Here is a 10610-nt window from a genome sequence, read left to right on the forward strand (position 1 = left end):
GCAGCACAGTATGGCATCATAGAGTGGAATGAGAAATAGCTGGAGAATTCAATGCATCTGCTGCGTGGTGATTTCAAATCGATTACTGAGTTCTGTAGGGGGAGTTATCCAATTGCTGAAAAGTCCCCAAACAACCCACTCCAATCACATCTAATAACAGGCCATTTGTATTGATCCTGTATATGGAGGTTTTGTCACCACCTTTGAAAATCTGGACTTATCTGACTCCATGTGGACAACGATAAAATAAAAAATAAAATAAAAATTTAAAAAAAGCTCTGGAGGAACAGGAGCTATAGCATAGCATGTGGCAAAAATTACACACTCTGTTATACATGCTAGGCCCTTTAAGGGGAAAATATGCACACAAGACCGAGGTTTGAGCTCTGCAAACAGGGACAAGCTTTGCTAAGCTTGTTACTATGCCTGTGTGAGGGACATGCACAAAGTCTGACACACACACACAGACACGGTAAAAGGCTGTGTGCTCTGAAAGTCACTGTGCTGCATGGTCTGTTTATCTTTTACCACGATGTTTCTCTTTGCTGAAACATTTTGGATTTTCAGCAGCCCCACTGCCACTCAATTTGGACTCTGTGCAAACTCTCAGAAATGTCAGCACTGAGAATTCTGCCAGTGTTGCACACGTTTACTTCACCTGCACCGTGAGGTCTTTCATTTCTGTTGGGATTACACTTTGAAAGTAAAGATGGGCTAAATTGTTGTAATCGTGGGCCAACAGTAGTTTTGAGGTATGCCCTTGTGAATACAATAATAATTTTAAAAAGCATTTAAAAGCATTTCTCATGGTGTTTGTTTGATTTTTCGGCATATATGAGCAAGCAAGTACTCGATCCTCTTTAAAAACCAAGCCATAGGATAAAGTTAATTTACTAAATGACACATTAGACTGACACTGTGTAGTCACTTTCATAAACAAATGAGCGAATCATTCTAACAGACAAAGCAACTGCATTAAATTAATCACAAAGTCAAGCCATAAATTTGAGTCAGAAGCTGCAGATTCTGTGCCAGCAATTAGGGAGTGACAGATGAACCCTGTTTTAATTGAAGCTTTCGCGTGTCCGCTCCTTTCCTTTCCATGGAGGCGTGCGGTGTTATAATGCCAAGATTTCAAGAGCTCTCTAAAGTATGGCTGAATGGCTGGGAAGGGTTTTTTTTAAACGAATCTTTGTACTGACAGAAAAATCTTGCATTAGATTCCAAATGACTACAGATTGTTCAGCCCCAGCAAATTCAGCCCAAGAACAAAATGTTTGATGTGAGAAGAAACCCACACGTTCAATCCTGGATCTGCAGGTAACTCTTACTCCTGTTTCTGTCAGAGTCTATATGTCTACGATCACAAAGAGAGAGCACAGGTTTGAGGCCCCCAAAGAAGGTGGCCAGTGAAAAGGAAGAACTGAACATTAGAGCAAAATGAACATTTGCCAAATACATATAAGCAGTCCAAAATGTTTGAATAATGTCCTCAGATGGACAAATCAAATATAGAGTTGTTTGACTACAGTCAGGGTAGCCATGAATGGTGCACAGGCAGGACAAGAAAATCCTCAAATACCATTCAGCTGATGAAAATTGTATGAAGAAGAGGTTAAAAATTCCAGTGAGCTAATGTTGGAGACTGTTGAACAGTTATGCAAAAGAATACGATATCTTTTCTCTGCAAAACATCTTTTGATCGTATTGATCTTATATACAGTGTATATATAAATTGCCCAAAAGGAGCCTGAAAAGTAAATGATTGCCTTTACAGAAAAGTAAAAACCCTTTTCACAGGCTAAGTGATACTTCATGTGTAAAATCTTCAGACTGACCTTTTTAGCACAAACCTAATTAGGTATAAACTGAAATAACTGGGGATTTAAAACAAGGCTTTACAGTCAATGGGAGGTCTACACAAAGGGACCTCAGAAATTTCAAAATTACAGACTAATTGCCACATGGTGAACCGAGCCTCAGGCAGCCCTGAGGATCATGGGCCCCAGGGTAGCTCCCCAATTTGCCTGCTTAGTAACCCAGTCTTGACTGTAGAGTCAGTCACTTTGTTTTTATCGGATCCGTACTTCTGATTTGTGGACAAATACTCTTGACAAGTATACTCAGCAGCCACTTTAGTAGGTACACCTGTTCAACTGGTACTTAAGGCAAATATATAATCAGCCAATAAGGGGGCAGCAACTCAGTGCATATAGGCACGTGGTCAAGAAAACCTGCTGAAGTTACAGTTCACAGGAGCTCACCACTATTGGACTATAGAAGATTGGAAAAAACATTACCTGATCTGATGAGTCTTGATGTGAGAATGTGGCATAAACAACATGAAAGCATGGATCAGTCCTGTCTTATATCAATGGTTTTCTCTGGTTGTGTTGTACTGATGTGGGTTTTTTTCATGGGACGCTTTTGTCTTCTTAGTACCAAATGAGCATCTTTTAAACACAACAGCCTGCCTGAATATTGTTGCTGACCATGTACATCCCTTTATAACCATGACGTACCCATCTTCTGATAGTTGCTTCATGCAGGATAATGAGTCATGTCACAAAGGTCAAACCATCAAAAACTGGTTTCTTGAATGGCCTCTACACCAGCGGTCCCTCAACCTTTTTTGCGCCACGGACCGGTTTATGTCAGACAATATTTTCACGGATCGGACTTTAAGGTGTCGCGGATAAATACAACAAAATAAAGCCAGTAATGGTACCAAAAAACAGAAGATTTATTCATAACAGACAGGAAAAGACCTAGGGAAACCGAGTTAACAATAAAAACGATTAAAAAATAACAATAAAAACCGATAAAACCCCTGAAAACAATACATTTCACATCGGAGCCTCAACTCTCGCGGCCCGGTACCAAACGACTCACGGACCGGTACCAGTCCATGGCCCCGGGGTTGGGGACCACTGCTCTACAACAAATCTCATTCCAATAGAGGACCTTTAGGTTGTGGTGCATCCAGAGACTCACATCATCGATGCCCATGATGGCAAATTTACAGCAACAATGTGATGCTATCGCAGTGTTTCCAGCACCTTGTTTATGCCATGAAGAATGAATGTAGTTCTGAAGGCATAAGGGAAGTCCAACCCCATACTAGCAAGGTGAAGCTAATGAAGTTGCTGGTGAGTCACAGCATTGGTGAAGCACTATCACTATTTATGACCATCTTGAGAAAAAGTCTTTCTATATTTCTAAGTTGAAGCTCACATAACCTCACAAAAAACTTTTCAACCTTTAAGAAACTGCTCTAATTACAAACCTTCATATAAAATAAATGCAAATGTAGTCTCAGTGACAGACATTTGGCCTCAAGTTCACACAAAGGAGTTCAATCAGTCAGTGGCTGCTCCGCAGGTCTGAGGCTTTCTCTTCAATAATAGATGATAGAAAGGTTCTGCTGGAGTGCTGGGAAGTGGGCTGGCAGATGGGTGTGTGCAGTATGGGGCTCAATAGGGGATGGTGTGTTGGTTTGTTAGATCCTATGGAAAGGTGCTTTGTATTTGATCTCATCCACACACACACACACACACACACACACACACACACACACACACACACACACACACACGTGCATAGAGGGGCAACAGTACAACACTAGTTCTTTGTTGCTGTCTTTTGTTTGTTTTTTTGCTTTCTTAAATTATGTAATTTGAGGTCTTCCAACATTTTTACTGGATAAAAATATATTTGTGACCACTCTGAAACAGTTTGAACAGCAGACATGCAATAATAAAACACTAGTATAGCGTTTGGGCCTCCGTGTATTTCACACAGCTCTCTATAAACTGTTGTTACTTCTGCTACACTTCACTTTAATTCCAATAATCTGGGGCTTTCATTCACACGGTTCTTTTGTTTTGCCATATTTGGCTCGAACAAAAGAACAGAAAAGTTTTTATCTTCAGCACCTCTCACATCTTAGTTTTCAACTTTCTGTATTGACAAAAATGACACAGCAAACTGCTCTAAATAGAAGTGAAGCATGCAGGGACAAATCATTGGCTTTTATTTATTTATTTCTTCTTTTCCATCTATTCATTTGTTGGTATTTAGGGAGTGAAATATCTGAACAACTTAGAGATTGAATGAATATCCATGCAATTCTGCACTGGCATTTCACTTTGTGTGGTTCATGGTCCTCGGAGGACGAATCACACAGATGTTTGGTGATGCTCTGACTTTTCATAGTCAAAAGAGATTCTCAGTACACCAGATCATTATCAAAGCGTTGTCATGTCTGAGCAAAAGGCAGCCTGTGGGGCTGAATTGAAGGCAGCACAAAAGTGCCAAACAGCAGCATTTCCTTCAAGGGCCATTGGAGGATAGCTTTTAAAGCAGGTAAATCACCACAGACGTCCATCCTGAAACTTTACAGCAGAAATAAATATGTTCACAGCCTGGTAGAAAAAATAAAACCCCACCAGCAGGCGGCATGGGCACCCAAGTTTGTGAACACAATAACGCAAGAAGAAGGCAACGTAGAAGGCCATAGATGTATCTACTAAAAATCTCAGAAAAGTTTAAATATCAGTGAAAAGGTCAAGTTTTCTAAAAATTTTCTTGAATAAGATAACTTAAGAAGATATCACCTAGGATTTTCAAATTGGTACTATAAGCGTATCTATTAACAATCTTGGATTATTTAGAATCTTAGTGGTATCGACTTCTAAAGGAGATCAAAGGTCAAGTTTTCTTTAAATCTTGTGACTGTGATATTTCAAGAAAATTCACACCTTAAGTGTGTCTACTAGAAGGATGAGGGGTAGTACTGGCGGCCATTAGAATAGCCACTATGTGATTAAGAACTTTCAGCTTTAATTAGTGTGAATGCTTGAATGCTTATTATTACTATTATTATATCATATTCCGTACGTTTTTGTGCATCTATCTCCTTCAAAACCGTTCAACCGTTCAACTCGCCTGAAAATATGTTAAAAGTTTATTTTGTGACCCAGAAAGATTAATAAGACTAATTTTAAAACTTAATAGCGGCCGCCATTGTTGGCAGCTGAAATTTGGCTGGGCCGCGCTATGAATTCTGGGATACGGTGGGCCACGAAGGACACACCGGACCCATCCTTCAAATTCGGGGAAATGAAGGACGCATTTGTCAGCCGCATTTGAAGGAGTCGACGAATTGGGACAGCCTTCGTCGCCTGGCTGTGACGTAATCGGCCTTCAAATGCGGCCTCCGGAGGATGCAGCCGACGTTTTGGGACACAGCTTGTGTGTGTGCGTGTGCGTGTGTGTGGTGCCACAGGCTGGAGTCGCTATAGCAACCAGGCTCACACCTGCCTGCTTAATGAGCTCTGTCTGTCACTGCCAAGATTAATCTTAAAATCTTATGTTTCAACTGTTGCTGTGTGCACAGTGTTTGCTCTACAGCCACCATTTTACCCTCAAAACGTAGCCACCGTTGTTGTCTTTCCAACAGTGTGTCTTTCAAAGCTCAGAGATGTAAACTTTTTGAACTGTGTGGATCCAAGTGGAGAGATAACCCTCTAACCGACCCACAGAAATACATTGTATTTTCAGTCAGGAGTTTGTCTCAACAGCAGGAAAGACCCCACTTTTTAAATTGCTCCTGTAGCCAAGTTTTTGACAGCAGGAACATAAAGAACACACTGTTGTATGGAACAAGTCCTCAGGATCGTCACCATTTGAAAATGATTTTGATGGGAGTTAGGGTCTTGGATTTAGAAGCAGTTGTTCAACAGGTGCACCGAGGCAGATTTGACAGGGTCTTGCCACAGAGTAATAGTAAGTCAGTAGTTAGTCCTGGACAACTGGATCAAGCATTCTGATTGGCCCATAAAATTTAGACTCGTTTGATTGGTGGATTTGTTTCCAGCAAACAGGTGGTTCAGATCTGGGCATTTGGAGTCAGTTGATGACTTTTAGAATCATCTTTTCTGACTGGATCATTAAAACCTACAGCATTGATCTTTCTGTAGTGGATTCTCACACATTTCAGTGATTTGGTGATTAAAAGAATATGAACTTTTAATATTCATTCAGATGTTTTCTGACTCTAAATTTTCTTTTGTCATTTCTCAGGTTAACAAAAGTTGAACTTGCGCACATTTAAATGAGCCGTGTTGCTAAAAAAGGCCAATTAACATATTGTTGTTGACAATGTTGACTAGATTTAGCACTTTGTTTTACTCTTGTCACTTTTTAAGAATAAATCAACTGACATAGTGCAAGTGCAGATGAAAATCTGTCGACTCATATTTCCACACCACTGTCCCTGACAGTTGCTGTTTGAACGCATTTACTTAAAAAGCTCCTTCTCATGTTTCCTTGTCAGAGTATGACCATGCAATGTCATAACTGTGCTTTTTTGACCAGCTCTGGCCACATCCTGGGTAGTGGAGTGGGAGATGAGATCGACCACACTGTGTGTGTGATCTGCATTAACGACGCTCCTACGACGGGGTATGAATCTGATGTCGGGGGCCACTCCAGTGTGTCCTATGTGTTCCGAAACCCCAATGAGTTCCTACGACGTACAGACAGCCACTCTGTGATCATCTTCTAGAGACCTCCGTACAAGACAAGAAAAGATCCCAAAGCAGCCTTTTATGGATCGCTCCAGAGAGTCAGCATGACCTACAGAGACATCTCCTATTTGACTGTCACCCCTAGCAAGATGCTCACATTTGATGATCTTTTCCTAAGAGAGACAGGATATGACCGGTGAGTATCAAGTGTGCTGACAAAATGTCTTTTCTTATTCTTCTTGTTGAATTATATCACATTCATATATCGCTTTTCTCCTGCTCAGAGACCAATCTCACTCGTAGCTGAGTACAGGCTGGTTCACAATGGTCATAGCCATTGAGATATGTGATAACATCAAAGCATATGGGATGGTTCTACCCAATCACTGTGGGTGAGTATAACATTAAGACTCATGCTGTCCTTTTACAAAACTTCAACCCATTATTAAAACTCACAGACATGTTAAAAACCATTTCACCAGAAATGTCTTTTATTTCCCATAAGAACGCCCGGAATCAAGAAGGTGCGATACCACTACTACGATCGCTGGTGGGTTAATGAATGTGCAACATACTTCCAGCATGAGAACAGGCGAAGTCAGGGCCAACATCGTTTTATTACAGAGAAACGTGTGTTTGCACGCTGGGCAAAACAGTACAACATCACCTTCACTCATCCCAGATGGTAAAAAGAAGAAGACGATGTAAAGGATTTCATTGGTGTTTCGTCAGTGCTGATGTTTTGAATGGCTCAATGTGGGGGAAAAAAAGAAGTACAACTCACTATCATTTCTATTAAGAGCTCCAGTAGATTTTGTTAATGTACAGACTGTGATCAGCTGGCCTGTTGCTCTATGTGGATTTATACACCTGACTTCAACCAGATGTAAGCAGATGTTTCATTAGTTGTCCTGGCTGATTTCCATCCTGTCCATACTGTTTACTAGACAACCACTGCGCACTAGTCACACACTCATCTTTACTTTAATTCCATCACAGTACAGCAAACCAACCGGTTTGTGGCATCACCTGGCGATTGATAAATGAATAGGATTGCCTGTGACGTGTTACTGTTTTGGTTCAAATCAGTTTGATGTTTGAAGGCTCGCAGTGACGAGCTAATAGCTTCCCTCATATGCCTTAAATCAAAAATAACAAGCCTGCTTTTAAAAAGTAAGGAGTACAAAATGCAGATACTTGTTTAAGAATTTAGGGAATATAAGTAAAAAGTTGTCAGAAAAAATGAGTACTTCATTGAAGTACAGATACCTGAAAAGTTCTACTTAATAAGTACAGTAAGAAAGTATTAGTACTTAATTACTTCCCACCTCTACCGACATATGGCACTTTTCTAGTCTCACCCTACCTTTAACTACTAGTCACATTTTAACAATACATTCATGCAGCATTTGCTTGAGTTTAACAAGTCTGTGATCAGACTGTCCAAAGCAGGGTTTCTTGGGACTGAGACAATAGTAGCTGACTTTGGTGGGACTTTGATGTGGTATGCTTCTGATTAACTGACCTGAGCATCTGTCTCACTTCATGGGAGTGGGTCCAACAAATATCAAAAGTCCACATGGAAACGCTCTTATCTACAGTCACTGTGACGACTGTGTTGAAAAATCAAATAATTTTCATTACTCTCCAAAAGTTGAATCTGTTCATCTGGATGTAGCGTTTTGTGGGAGAAACGTTTCGTCACTCATCCAAGTGACTTCTTCAGTCTCAGCTGACTGCAGGTTTCCCCAAACCTTATAAACAGTACATTTGCATAATGACTGAAACCAGCCCACTGAAGGAACAAAGGGCTGTGAGGTCAGTTCCTTAATCATAATTATGCAAATTCCCATGACCATTGATCAACAATCACTGACAAAACGCTACGTCCAGATGAACAGATTCAACTTTTGGAGATTTACTTTCCTGGATGATTGAGAATGCATCAAGAAATTTTCATTACTGATTAATTTTTAGTTCCCCACTTATTTAATGGCGTTTTCTGTTCATAAAACACAACACAGTTTTACTCAGAGGACAAAGTGACAGCTTCACATTGCTGCTGGTTTCCTGCAATTTGAAAGTCCCAGGGGCAGGTGGGTCACACATTCGACTCAAGACTTTGCATATGACTGGTAGCATTAGCAATCAGCAATTAGCCTGCATTGTTTTGTTTTGTTTTGTTGTTAATGTAATTTTCTGTGACATACTTCACTTTCTCTGCTATTTTGATTGGAGTGAAGATTTAAAATTGGGTGGACCCAGTACTCTTTTCAACTGCCATGCTTACATTATCTTCAATTTTGAAAAAATATGCTATTTTCACTGTTATGGCGATCTTTCACAAATCTAGCTCCCTCTCAAAAACAATATGAAAACCCCTTTAAAAAAAATGTGGGGAGTTATCTGCTGGCTAAAAAAAAAAATCAATAAATGGATCAGCATGGAACAGTCTGCTCTTTCCAGTTAGGACCAAACCAGCACTTGACAGCTTCAAAACCCGCTTGAAAACTAATTTTTATTCCTTGGCATTTAACGCAGACTGAGTCTTAACAGGTTTTTAGTTGTGTTCCAACCCTGGGCTACACTTGTTGTTTTTAAATGTGCTCATTAATAAACTGATTTGACTTGACATTTATTCTATTGAACAACAATTTGAAGTGTACAATAAATTTGTCAATATGTGAAGCTTGAACCTGAACATCCTTTCAGCTCCAACGGATATCACAAGATATTATTTGTAATTAAATTCACATTTGGTAAATGAGAACTTATGCCTCATGTTTCCCTTTCTGCTGTCAGGATAATTGTAATTGTCTGGCAAGCATTCATCAGTTATTTCAGAAATGGATTATTCTATTATTTCATTAATTAATTGGGTAATTGGACAAGAAATAGGAAATATTCAAAAGGTGCATGCGAACTGCCCATTAGAAATTGTCATCATTAATTCCCTCTTACTTTTGCTGTTTTGCTTCCACCACGATAAAATCACACTTCATGCACAGCTCTCTCTGTCTGTGTGTGTACTTCAAGAACAAGAAAGCCTAATTTCTGCTGTTCAATGCTTAAGAAATTTTTAAAATTATGCAAAACTGCAGAATATTGCAGAATATTTTTAAGGTTATCTGCTATAAAAAGCCAGGCCAGGAAAATCTCCTTCATGTTTTTCTGGGTTTTATTCTCAGTTACTTTGACACAAGGTATTTGCTGTGATGTGATGAAGTATGAATCCACATTTTTGCACAGATTTGGCCTTTTAAAGGCATGTGGTCCTAAACTATTGATCAGCTGTAAAACATCCTATTTCAGCGTTGTTTTCAATAAATTGCATGCACAAAAAATGTTTTGTCTCACTCCCACTTCTTCTTGTTGCAGCTTAAGTGGTCTTAAACTTTTAATCAGGAATGTATGCATTGTTTATATGAAGGATAGTGGGACAGACACTTATCACGGCACTCAGAGCAGGACAGTCAGGAAAGGATTTCTTATTATTATGGCATGACTGACATTCTTGCAGGTAGTGGAAGTTGGGGGGGTCCAAGGGTGAGCCGAGTTGTGTAGTTTTCTTTGTGTGCAAGTGTTTAAAGGAACGTGCAGCCCCACATTCCTTTTAGAGACTGCATGAACGAATGCACTCTCTCTTATGTGTACATGAAATAAAACCTCACCCATGGTTTGCCTTTTATTAAGGAAATTTTCACGACACTATCCAGATCAAAGTATTTGGCTTGCTGCAACAAAGCATGGCGGTATGAAAATTATTATCTGTAATTGCAATCAGCAGATAATTTTCCTTAGAAAACCTTTGGAGTCAAATGTGGCACAAAATTGAAATACCTGATGTGAAAATTTGTATTCTACTAACTATATTTTGTTGTGTGACACCACTCTTTTTTGTTTTTGTTTTTTACACTCCAGGGACCACAAAGGTTCGTGATATTCATATTTGCTGCCATCTTCTTCCTGATGGGACTCTTCATTTCATGTGGCGTCAATGACACAATCTATCCTCCCTTCCATGTGGACGTAAATTACACGATTAAACACACAGATCTGAAGAAATGGTCTGGAAGAGAC

General features: G+C 39.7%; 1 pseudogene; it reads left to right on the top strand.

The window, feature by feature from the left end:
• The first annotated feature begins 4459 nt into the window (after positions 1-4459).
• On the top strand, positions 4460-8081 carry LOC109204724 (alpha-N-acetylgalactosaminide alpha-2,6-sialyltransferase 6-like; annotated as a pseudogene).
• The last annotated feature ends 2529 nt before the right edge of the window (positions 8082-10610 follow it).

The sequence above is a fragment of the Oreochromis niloticus genome, linkage group LG13, assembly GCF_001858045.2.
Source record: "Oreochromis niloticus isolate F11D_XX linkage group LG13, O_niloticus_UMD_NMBU, whole genome shotgun sequence".
NCBI classification, from domain to species: domain Eukaryota; kingdom Metazoa; phylum Chordata; class Actinopteri; order Cichliformes; family Cichlidae; genus Oreochromis; species Oreochromis niloticus.